We start from the raw sequence: 11,362 nt of genomic DNA on the forward strand, positions 1-11,362 counted from the left end.
GTTTCTATAGCATAGGTCTGGGGGACATGGGGTTCTGTGCCTCTGGGAGCTTCTTCTCTGCTTCATGCCCAAAGATCCTGGAGCATGTGCTCAAAGCACCATGACCCAGAATCATCCTAAACTGTGCTAGATTACTGCTAGAGCCCAGGGAGGTGGGAGTTGCTTCCAGCCTGGCACCACTCACTGGGAGTGAGTGAATGAGCTGTCTGGCTGGGTTTAAACCAGGACAGTTTTTCTGGCACCCAACGTGGGGCACAAAGTGTTGAGATAACGACAGATCTGTCCGGATTAGTAGTCCCCCCCCCGCCCCGGGGGGCTCTCCCCTTCCCGTCTGCAAGAGGCATGGGGAGGAGAATCAAAAGAATGCAACTCCCATGGGTTGAGACAAGAACAGTCCAGCAACCAATGTACAACACAAATCACCACCGCTACCACCAATGACAACAATGATAAGAGACAATAACAATGGAAGAGAATATGATACCACCTGCCGAGAAATGAGTCTGACCCAGAAGACCCTGTGTCCTTCAGTGTAACTCCCAGTTACCTCCCACCCCGGGCATGACGTGCTGTGGTATGGAATACGTCTTTGGCTAGCTTGGGTCAGGTGTCCTGTCTCTGCTTCCTCCTGGCTTCCCCTCCTCCCTGGCAGAGCATGAGCCTCACAAAGTCCTTGGTCAGGGTAAACATTACTTAGCAACAACTGAAAACATCAGTGTTATCAGCACTGTTCCCAGGAGTAAAGTCAAAACGCAACACTGCACCAGCTACCAAGAAGGAGAAAAATTGACGGCTACTGCTAAACTCAGGACACCTTCTTATGTTGAGGACAACAGAACTGCACACAATACTCCAAGTGAGGTCTCACGAGAGCAGGGTAGAGGGGCAGGATCACCCCCTGTCCTGATTATTCCAATATAAAACCTAAATTAAATGCTCTACGAGTCAGTAGTATGAATAAAGTACCTTCAGATCAAGTGAAAACTCTCCCTATTGACCTAGCAAGATGACTATGCCATGTATGATTGTGGATAAATAACAGCATTGCCTCTTCGCCAGTACCTGACTCTGTACTCTGGGGTTTTGATTTATTAAGAGCAGGGGATGAAAAGTACTCTCGTAGGGTTTGTACATTACCTTCCTGGACTGGATCTCTGGGTGCTAGTGAAGCATAGCTGGGAAACTGCATGTCCTTGCAAGAGGCCCTCCAAGGCACAGGGCTGTCACTGGTGTCTGCATGTGCTGGTGTTTCAGCAGATGCAACTACTCTGTGAAATGTGGGATACAGACAAAAGCCAGAGTAGACACCACCTTCCCAAAATAAGTCAGAAAGGTAGATATAGTGCAAAAGCTAGTGAGATGCCTTCTAGGGGCAACTGGGAGTCATAGGAGACCCACAGCTGATTTGCCAGCAGAGCTGGACAGGATATTTTGTCAGGATATCTTTGGAAAGGAGGGAGGGAAAGGCTGCCTTCGCTGGCGGCCGCTGGGAAGAGCCCTGCCCTTACTGCAAGGCAGGAGGCAGAGCCCCAGAGAACAGGGAGCTGAGTGTATGGCCAGAGAGGGTGTCCTCAGTCCCTTCAAGCCAGTGCAGCATCTCTGAGGGAAGCCCCCCTCCTGCACGAAGCAGCTCCAGGGAAGATGGGGCACCTGTGAGCCAGGATGTCCCGAGGCCCTTTGTGCACTGCTCGGGAAAGGAGGGCAGGCAAGCCTTGCAGACAAGCCTGCTTCACTCCTCCTCAGTGCCAGCGGGAGGGCTTTCCCGGGGCTGTGATTCTGCTCTCCCAGTGACCCTGCGCTGCAGAAGCTGGAGCTGGACCACTGGGGCTTCTCCTTCAAGCCCCATTCCCCTGTCCTGTCCTTTGCAGCCCAGACCATGAGTATCTTTTTCCTAAGGGAGAAAGTTCCCTTCCCCACTAGTGGTGCAAGCTATGGAAGCATCGTTGGAAGAATGTTTGCAAGGAACGTACTCAAGTCCAACTGCACACATCCTTGTTTTATTATTTTTCCTAAAGTATCTCTAGGGCCTTCAGGTGGTGGTGTGGCTCGCCATCGTCCCATGAACCTGTACTCGGTACACACACGTGTACTCTGGATTTCCCCAGTTGCTCTGCACCTGGAATTTGATGTAACGAAAGGTCCCGGGAAGCTCCTTCTGTAAAAAAATGAGGGGACCCATCATTACACAGGTGGCCAGAGCCACAGCACATCACTGGGGCTCCTGACGAAAGGAGGAAGCAAGGGCAACCACTAGAGGAAACAAGGGAAACACTAGAGTGGTGTTTCTATAGCATAGGTCTGGGGGACATGGGATGTTGCATGCCCTGAGGTGGGGCAGGCACTGCAGGTGCTGACGGCACAATGCCAGTTGGGATGGTGTGCGAGGGCTGGGGGAACCTTACCGGACACTGGTTCATCTTTGGGGCTGGCTGTGAGCTGTCCTCAGGAGAGTCATCCCCACATTGTTCCCTGGGTGGTCAGGGCTGATGCTTAGTTTGATCCCTGGCCCTCTTTTATTTAGGTATGCAGGAGCACCCTCAGGGCTTGTGTACCTCCTCAAATGTCACTAAGCAGGGCTGTCCATAAGGCAAGACTACACTATAAACAGTAAAGTCTTCCCAACATCCAAATGTAAGAACCTCTGACCATGAAGGTTAGGTGGAGAACTGATTCAGAGCAGCCCCTGTAGATGCTATCTACATCAGCTATGTAGATGCTATCGTAAGTATTCTATGATTCTATGATTCTATTAATTCAGACATTGTTCTCACCTTGCTTGAGGCAGAGGGAGACCTTGAGTGGTGGCCCCTGCCCTCCCCACCATTTCCTCCCTGCAGCAGACACCTCAGCTGCAGTCCCCATGCATAAGAGGTGTCCCAAGGAGCAAGTTTCTGTACACCTCTGCCTGATGGCTGTGTTGACTCCAAGTGCCGTATCTCCTTTGACGTCCTAATTTTTCTACCTTCTCCATGGGACAGCCAAGCAGAGTGCGATGTAGAAATCTTTGGCAGAACAGTGAGTGTCCCTGTGTGTCCTCCCAGCATGATTGCTAGGCTCATGGGTCTCTTGGTAGGGCTCTTCCTCTACAGTGCAACTTTGAACTGATGTGTTTATACGACCTCCAGTTTCAGTACTACCCCAATGGCAATTAATCCTGGGATGTCTGCTTTGCATTGCACTGTATTTTCAACCCCATCCTGCTTCTTTGTAGCCACTGTTTAAACTCAGGCTAATTGTAATCCCAAAGCACTGCTGAAAAGCCAGCTTTTAAGACAGCTTCTGCACCCCCTTTTATCACTGCAGGGATGTCTTACTCCTAAGGCAATGCCTACCTAGATGGCTTTCAAAGATATAGCTCAAGAATCAAGAGATGACTTGATGAGACACTGGGAGAGTCTGCCCTCAAATAGTATGGTTTCAGTCTTCCATGCTACTCCAAACTTTGCAGCAGTTCCTCTGGTTTTCAGCGCAGGGCTGTGATAGCAGACCTGCTTCCCACATTCTGTCATCTCTGGCTAACACAAGTCCTGCAGATAACAACACATCAAGGGTCCCGGTCTCCCACGCAGCAGCCTTTACACCTTGACCCTCCCTTAGCACCCAGAAAAAGGGGAGATGGGCTTTGCAGCATGATCGGAAGGAGAATGTGTCTGGCCTCTGATGGCTCAAAGGAAAGGGGGAGGGGGGGATGAATGTATCCCTAGAATGAATGGCCTCCATGCACAGCCTCATTTGCAGCACTGTTATGGTTCTGAATGTTCCTGTGCCAAAAAAAAAAAAGAGGCTCCTTCGGTTATTGATATTTCTGCATGACATTTATTTTCTTTATACTGTTATGCAACCCTTCATCAACAGGTGTGGTCACAACATTTAGGGTCCCACGCTAACAGGAGTGCGAGCCCAGTAGTTTTTATCCCTGTTAAATATCAAAGAGGGATGTGAAATGCTATCTGTTTTTAAAGGACATTTGTTGAAATCTATTTTTGTGGCTGCTAAAAATACATATTTATTGTGTGGCTAGGAAAGAACTTCTTGGTCTGGCTTAGCAGCTGCTCAAAGTGATGTGTAAATGTGCTTTCAGCCTCAGGTACAAAGCAGGGCCCCTTGGTCTTTGGTTTGACCATGCAGAAGTCACTAGTGAAAGAGCTCCTGGCAAGTCTGGTGTACAGCTATGGCATTTTCCTTCCCAGTGAGTTGTTTCAGCTACTGGAAAGGAGTTCCTGCTGCCAGGTGGATACTACAGTCACCAGTATGCCCTCCTATGCAAGATAAACACCTCCTGTGTAAGACAGGTGCAAACACACTGGAAAAAGTCAGGCAGCAAAGCCGGCTTATCCAGACTCCGGACTGAGGCAGGTGTGTGGGCAAGGAAAACAGGAGTTCATGGCTTCAGGAGTTAAAAAGAATATCCTCATCTGACATGCAAAGTGACCCTCCCATGGAAACACAGATAAACAGAGATTCCATGAGAGTCTCTACAGCGATAATGCCCTCATGAAGCAGCTGAGAAGGGCTCTCTTTGATGTAGTTCATGTACTGTCCCAGACCAGGCTCTCCTGAGAATGGGAGTTCCCAGTTACTCCCAGTTACCCCTAGAAGGGTTCTCAGTTGCCTTTCGGACGTCCCAGTTACCCCAATTACTGTAGTAGTCCAGGGGTAACTACAGGTTCTTGAGGGGTTCTCAGTTACTGCCTGTTCCCCTGATGGGCATGGGGTTGCACTTGAGGTTCCCAGTAACCCCCAGCAGAGTTCTTTTTGTGCTCAGGGGTTCCCAGTTACTCCCAGAAGGGGTTTTGGTAGCCTTTTGGGGTTCTCAGTTACTCCCATTTCTGAAAAGCCCTCGGGTTGCCCCAGAAGGGTTCTCGGTTGCCTTTGAGGGTTCCCAGTGGTTCCCAGAATTGTTCTGGGTTGCCCTAAGGGGTTCCAAGGTAGCCCCAGCAGGGTTCTGTCTTACCCTCAGGGTTCCCAGTTACTCCCAATTGCCCCCAGGGTGTGTTCCTCCCAGGCGTCCAGGGCAGTGCCCCTGAGGTTGCCATGGGCACCAGCAGTTCTCTCTTGTGAGATCATAAAGCTGCCCCTTAGAAAAGCGCCCCACGCGGCAGTGGGGACAGTGCGAAGCAGCGCTTTCAGCAGCTAGCAACGCATAGCGAAGAGGTGCTGGGATCTCGTGAGGAGAGAGGGCTTTTCCCAGTGCCCGGACAGTGTGCTCAGTCTGCAGAGATGCCAGCCAGGTTGGGCAGCTGGGAGCAAGGGGGCCCAGAGAGCAGGGAGGGATCGTGCCACAAGCCTTGTGTGCTGCCTGGCTTCCCGGCAGCAGCAGCAGCAGCCCCAGAGCATGGGGTCTGTCTGCCCCCGCTGCCCTGCAGCACAGCAACCCCATTCCCGGGGACACAGCCCTGACCCTTCTCTGGGGAGAGCCAAGCAGGGCCAGGCTGTTGTCCCTGTGTCAGGCCCAGAGGTCTTTGTGTCCCAGACCTTCTCAACGACCTGCAGGTCTTGGGCCCTCAGGCTTGCAGCTGTGCTGGGCACACATGGAATGTGGTAGCCCAGCGAGCTCCTAAATGGATCCCTGGCAAATAGGTTGTTCCAACCCTGGGCTTTGGCAACAACAGCGCTCCCTCTCTTTTAGACAACTTAACACCTGCCAGAAGGACAGAGGGGGCCTGAGGCTCCTTTTCCGGCTGCTTCCCATCCTGTTCAGTGAGTATCCCTGACCAAAAATGGTTCCCTCAGCCCTGGGAAGAGGGACCAGCTCGTGAAGAAAATAATCATCTCTTGACAATGTGACTCACAGCTCTTGGCTACTGGTGCGGTGCGACGATGTGGCTCAAGGATGTGTTGTGGGTAAGCGCCTCTTGCTGTGGGGAAGTCAGCATCTGCAAAGGCCATGGCTCTGCCTCCTGCCTTCCCTGAGAACATGGGGCGCCTGGCCAGAAATACCCATCACCACTGGGGCGGTGTTGGGGGGAGGCACCTGTGCTCATCCTCCAGTCTCCTCAGTGGCTTGATGGGGTTCAGAGTGGGGCTCCTCCTCAGTGACCTCCACAGGGTGGCAGGCTGAAGAGGGGAGCACTGTGCCAGAAGGTGCCTTTGCTGCTTGCATACCTCTTGGAGGGCTGTGGGGTTCAGATGGAGACCCAAAAGCTTCTCTGCTGAACGTGGCTGGTTAGGGAGCCCAACCTTTGGGTCAGGGTTTCTCCAGTGACTCAAAGCAGCAGGATGTTCTTCCAGCTCTACCTAGGGTAGTCTCCCTTTGGGAAGCCCTGGCAGTGATCCTCACGCTTATGCGGTATGTTAATTTTGCAGACGTCCAGGCCTCACGGAGCTGAGCAGGAACTACTGGGGTAAGAGTGCTTTCTTCCTAAGGGGCACACCCTGTGGAGCTGTCTCAGACGGCCTCGTGCTGCCTGCCCTTGCCTTGTGTCCAGGGATCTTGATCCTCCCTATGGGTGGTGGAAGGGAGCCATCTGTAAGCCGGAGGAAGGAATGGGGCTGGGGGATGCGGGGTGACCCAAGCCCATGGGACTCTTCTCTGCATGGAGTTTGGAGCCTGCCCACAGGGGCTGGCAGCTGCTGGTCAAGACCTGCTTTTCCTTTGCTTCCAGCAATTCACAGGCCCAGGTGAATCAGGACTTCAAGCAGAAGGTGCCTCAGGTGTATGCTGCTAGGGGAAGAGTACTGAATATTGTGAGAGAGGTCCTCAAAGACCATGCTGTCCAAGAGGAGCAAATAGAGGTAAATCTGCTGGGGCTGGATCACAGACCTCGCTGCCTTTCTGGGCACCCTCCTGTTGCTTCCTCTCGGCACTCTCAAAGTCATCACTTTTTTCGACAGCTCTTGCCTAGGGTTGTCCGACACAGAGATGCTCCTCGGCTCTGTGCCAGGACTCGGTGTTCATGCAGAACTGCCCCATGTGCCTTTGTGTTCACTGCCATCTTGCCGTTCCCACTTTTTCCCCAGGAAATTCTGCAGTTGACAGAGGTGGCAATTAAGAAGGTGCTTGAGAACTATGTCCTGATGCCTGACTGGGCTCTGGAAGCCATAGGTATGTAGACAGAAAGTAATCCCTGCCATCCTTCTATGTATGGCACTGCCCCGGGCTCTGGCACTGCCCCGGGCTCTGCTAAGCTCTGCTTTCAAGCCTGAGAAATACATGGTAATGCACTGCTGCTCCTCCTAATCTCTGCGCTGTCTTAGTCAACTTCTGTCCACCTTCATGTCAGGTGCCAGCATCGATGAGGAGAGGACATCCAAGAGTTACGGTGGGGAAGGCATGATGACCTGGCTGCTTTCTCTATTCACCTTCTTATTTGCAAACCCTCCAGTGACAATCTTGCAGGTATGACAGGGGAAGGCCTGACCTGTGGTTCAGCTCTTTGCTTTCAGGTTGGCAGACCAAGTGCACAGCATTTACTGCTGATGGTCATGGCTTTCTGGTTTCAGCCCAGTGTTACCCCTGGCAACTGCTGGCCTTTCCACGGATCTCAGGGCCATGTGGTCATCCGGCTGCCTGTGCACATCTGGCCAACAGCTTTCACCGTCTGGCACATCTCCGAGGCAGTGTCTCCCTCTGGGAAGTCAGCAGCGCCCCCAGAGAGTTTACTGTCTTTGTAAGTCTTTGCCTTGTGCTTCTCAGGGGGGGCTGGCCCAAGAGAAAAGACATACCTGAGATGTGCTTCTTGTGGCACCTCCTCTCAGCAACCCCATCCCCTATGGGTATGTGGGGGTCCTGTGCCTCTGGGAGCTTTCTTCTCTGCTTCATGCCCAAAGATCCTGGAGCATGTGCTCAAAGCACCCTGACCCACAATCACCCTAAGCTGTGCTAGACTACTGCTGGAGCCCAGGGAGGTGGGGAAGGGTTCCTGGGTTCAGCCTCACCATGCCCTTTTCCTGGTGCCCTGCTGGAGCCTGACCCACTCCCTTTGTCTCTTTTGTCTCTTGTCTTCAAGGGAGTGGATGAGGCAACGGCAGAAACTCTCTTGGGAACATTTACCTACGACGTGCACAAGGGGATCGCTCAGACGTTCCATGTGCAGGTACTGCAAAAGCTGTGGCAGAATGCCTGGGAAGAAGGCAGGGTTGTCTGCAAGTCCCTGGAGGAAACAGTGCAGAGTATCACCCCAGCCAGCCCCTGCTCTCCCATGCTCCTCGCTCCTGTGGGGAGGATGGCAGAGGAGACCAAATGGGGCTTTGCTTTGCTGCCAGAGACAGCTGTCCCACCTTAAGGGCTTTCCTTTTTCTTCAGGCAGCACAGAGAAAGCAGCAGTGGGAAGGGGACCGGGAAGGGAAACAGTCCCACTAGAGCAGATGGTGGGAGTGAGGGAGGCAGACATCTTACCTTCAGTGAGACCCTCCTCACATCCCACGGCTGCCCAGTCAGCAGTGCTCCTCCGGTTCCCGATGCTCTGCTCAGCAAGGCTCCAGGGCCTTTGCTTTCCAAGCACAGAGGGCTCCTCCATGGCCCTTGCAAGGGGACATGTGGGTTGCCCTTGCTTCCTCCTTTCGTCAGCAGCCCCAGTGATGTGCTGTGGCTCTGGCCACCTGTGTAATGATGGGTCCCCTCATTTTTTACAGAAGGAGCTTCCCGGGACCTTTCGTTACATCAAATTCCAGGTGCAGAGCAACTGGGGAAATCCAGAGTACACGTGTGTGTACCGAGTACAGGTTCATGGGACGATGGCGAGCACACCACCACCTGAAGGCCCTAGAGATACTTTAGGAAAAATAATAAAACAAGGATGTGTGCAGTTGGACTTGAGTATGTTCCTTGCAAACATTCTTCCAACGATGGTTCCATAGCTTGCACCACTAGTGGGGAAGGGAACTTTCTCCCCTTAGGAAAAAGATACTCATGGTCTGGGCTGCAAAGGACAGGACAGGGGAATGGGGCTTGAAGGAGAAGCCCCAGTGGTCCAGCTCCAGCTTCTGCAGCGCAGGGTCTCTGGGAGAGCAGAATCACAGCCCCGGAAAGCCCTCCCGCTGGCACTGAGGAGGAGTGAAGCAGGCTCGTCTGCAAGGCTTGCCTGCCCCTCCTTTCCCGAGCAGTGCACAAAGGGCCTCGGGACATCCTGGCTCACAGGTGCCCCATCTTCCCTGGAGCTGCTTCGTGCAGGAGGGGGGCTTCCCTCAGAGATGCTGCACTGGCTGGCCTCCTGCTGGCTCGGCAAGGTGATGAACGGGGGAGCCCTTCTTCAGGCAGGTCACACCTATGTGCAGTGCATGGCTGAGCAGAGAGACCCACAGCTTGAAGGGACTGAGGACACCCTCTCTGGCCATACACTCAGCTCCCTGTTCTCTGGGCTCTGCCTCCTGCCTTGCCCCCCCTCCCCCTTTCCTTTGAGCCATCAGAGGCCAGACACATTCTCCTTCCGATCATGCTGCAAAGCCCATCTCCCCTTTTTCTGGGTGCTAAGGAGGGTCAAGGTGTAAAGGCTGCTGCGTGGGAGACCGGGACCCTTGATGTGTTGTTATCTGCAGGACTTGTGTTAGCCCAGAGATGACAGAATGTGGGAAGCAGGTCTGCTATCACAGCCCTGCGCTGAAAACCAGAGGAACTGCTGCAAAGTTTGGAGTAGCATGGAAGACTGAAACCATACTATTTGAGGGCAGACTCTCCCAGTGTCTCATCAAGTCATCTCTTGATTCTTGAGCTATATCTTTGAAAGCCATCTAGGTAGGCATTGCCTTAGGAGTAAGACATCCTGCAGTGATAAAAGGGGGTGCAGAAGCTGTCTTAAAAGCTGGCTTTTCAGCAGTGCTTTGGGATTACAATTAGCCTGAGTTTAACAGTGGCTACAAAGAAGCAGGATGGGGTTGAAAATACAGTGCAATGCAAAGCAGACATCCCAGGATTAATTGCCATTGGGGTAGTACTGAAACTGGAGGTCGTATAAACACATCAGTTCAAAGTTGCACTGTAGAGGAAGAGCCCTACCAAGAGACCCATGAGCTAGCATCATGCTGGGAGGACACACAGGGACACTCACTGTTCTGCCAAAGATTTTCTACATCGCACTCTGCTTGGCTGTCCCATGGAGAAGGTAGAAAATTAGGACGTCAAAGGAGATACGGCACTTGGAGTCAACACAGCCATCAGGCAGAGGTGTACAGAAACTTGCTCCTTGGGACACCTCTTATGCATGGGGACTGCAGCTGAGGTGTCTGCTGCAGGGAGGAAATGGTGGGGAGGGCAGGGGCCACCACTCAAGGTCTCCCTCTGCCTCAAGCAAGGTGAGAACAATGTCTGAATTAATAGAATCATAGAATCATAGAATACTTACGATAGCATCTACATAGCTGATGTAGATAGCATCTACAGGGCTGCTCTGAATCAGTTCTCCACCTAACCTTCATGGTCAGAGGTTCTTACATTTGGATGTTGGAAGACTTTTACTGTTTATAGTGTAGTCTTGCCTTATGGACAGCCCTGCTTAGTGACATTTGAGGAGGTACACAAGCCCTGAGGGTGCTCCTGCATACCTAAATAAAAGAGGGCCAGGGATCAAACTAAGCATCAGCCCTGACCACCCAGGGAACAATGTGGGGATGACTCTCCTGAGGACAGCTCACAGCCAGCCCCAAAGATGAACCAGTGTCCGGTAAGGTTCCCCCCAGCCCTCATCCCAACTGGCATTGTGCCGTCAGCACCTGCAGTGCCTGCCCCACCTCAGGGCATGCAACATCCCATGTCCCCCAGACCTATGCTATAGAAACACCACTCTAGTGTTTCCCTTGTTTCCTCTAGTGGTTGCCCTTGCTTCCTCCTTTCGTCAGGAGCCCCAGTGATGTGCTGTGGCTCTGGCCACCTGTGTAATGATGGGTCCCCTCATTTTTTTACAGAAGGAGCTTCCCGGGACCTTTCGTTACATCAAATTCCAGGTGCAGAGCAACTGGGGAAATCCAGAGTACACGTGTGTGTACCGAGTACAGGTTCATGGGACGATGGCGAGCCACACCACCACCTGAAGGCCCTAGAGATACTTTAGGAAAAATAATAAAACAAGGATGTGTGCAGTTGGACTTGAGTACGTTCCTTGCAAACATTCTTCCAACGATGCTTCCATAGCTTGCACCACTAGTGGGGAAGGGAACTTTCTCCCTTAGGAAAAAGATACTCATGGTCTGGGCTGCAAAGGACAGGACAGGGGAATGGGGCTTGAAGGAGAAGCCCCAGTGGTCCAGCTCCAGCTTCTGCAGCGCAGGGTCTCTGGGAGAGCAGAATCACAGCCCCGGGAAAGCCCTCCCGCTGGCACTGAGGAGGAGTGAAGCAGGCTTGTCTGCAAGGCTTGCCTGCCCTCCTTTCCCGAGCAGTGCACAAAGGGCCTCGGGACATCCTGGCTCACAGGTGCCCCATCTTCCCTGG

At 52.7% G+C, this 11,362-nt stretch overlaps 2 long non-coding RNA genes and 1 pseudogene across 2 annotated transcripts in view; 2 read left to right on the top strand and 1 right to left on the bottom strand.

Annotated features, from left to right (window-relative positions):
* The window catches only part of LOC133271754 (uncharacterized), a 33,203-nt gene extending 28,158 nt beyond the window's left edge, over positions 1 to 5,045 (bottom strand). The window contains exons 1-2 of the long non-coding RNA XR_009744237.1: positions 4,955 to 5,045; positions 3,333 to 3,527 (exon numbers count right to left, since the gene is read on the bottom strand). This is a non-coding gene — a long non-coding RNA (uncharacterized LOC133271754). The remainder of the gene's footprint in view (positions 1 to 3,332; positions 3,528 to 4,954) is intronic.
* Positions 5,046 to 5,119: 74 nt separating this feature from the next.
* LOC133271755 (uncharacterized) lies at positions 5,120 to 5,845 on the top strand. The gene is made up of 3 exons (XR_009744238.1): positions 5,120 to 5,231; positions 5,630 to 5,700; positions 5,795 to 5,845. It is a non-coding gene; the product is annotated as an uncharacterized LOC133271755 (long non-coding RNA).
* A 439-nt stretch (positions 5,846 to 6,284) lies between these two features.
* On the top strand, positions 6,285 to 10,965 carry LOC133271734 (SUN domain-containing protein 3-like; annotated as a pseudogene).
* The last annotated feature ends 397 nt before the right edge of the window (positions 10,966 to 11,362 follow it).

This window comes from Pezoporus flaviventris, unplaced genomic scaffold, assembly GCF_033815535.1.
Source record: "Pezoporus flaviventris isolate CSIRO_AGI_PZ_B2104156 unplaced genomic scaffold, CSIRO_AGI_Pfla_v1 ptg000025l, whole genome shotgun sequence".
NCBI classification, from domain to species: Eukaryota; Metazoa; Chordata; class Aves; order Psittaciformes; family Psittacidae; genus Pezoporus; species Pezoporus flaviventris.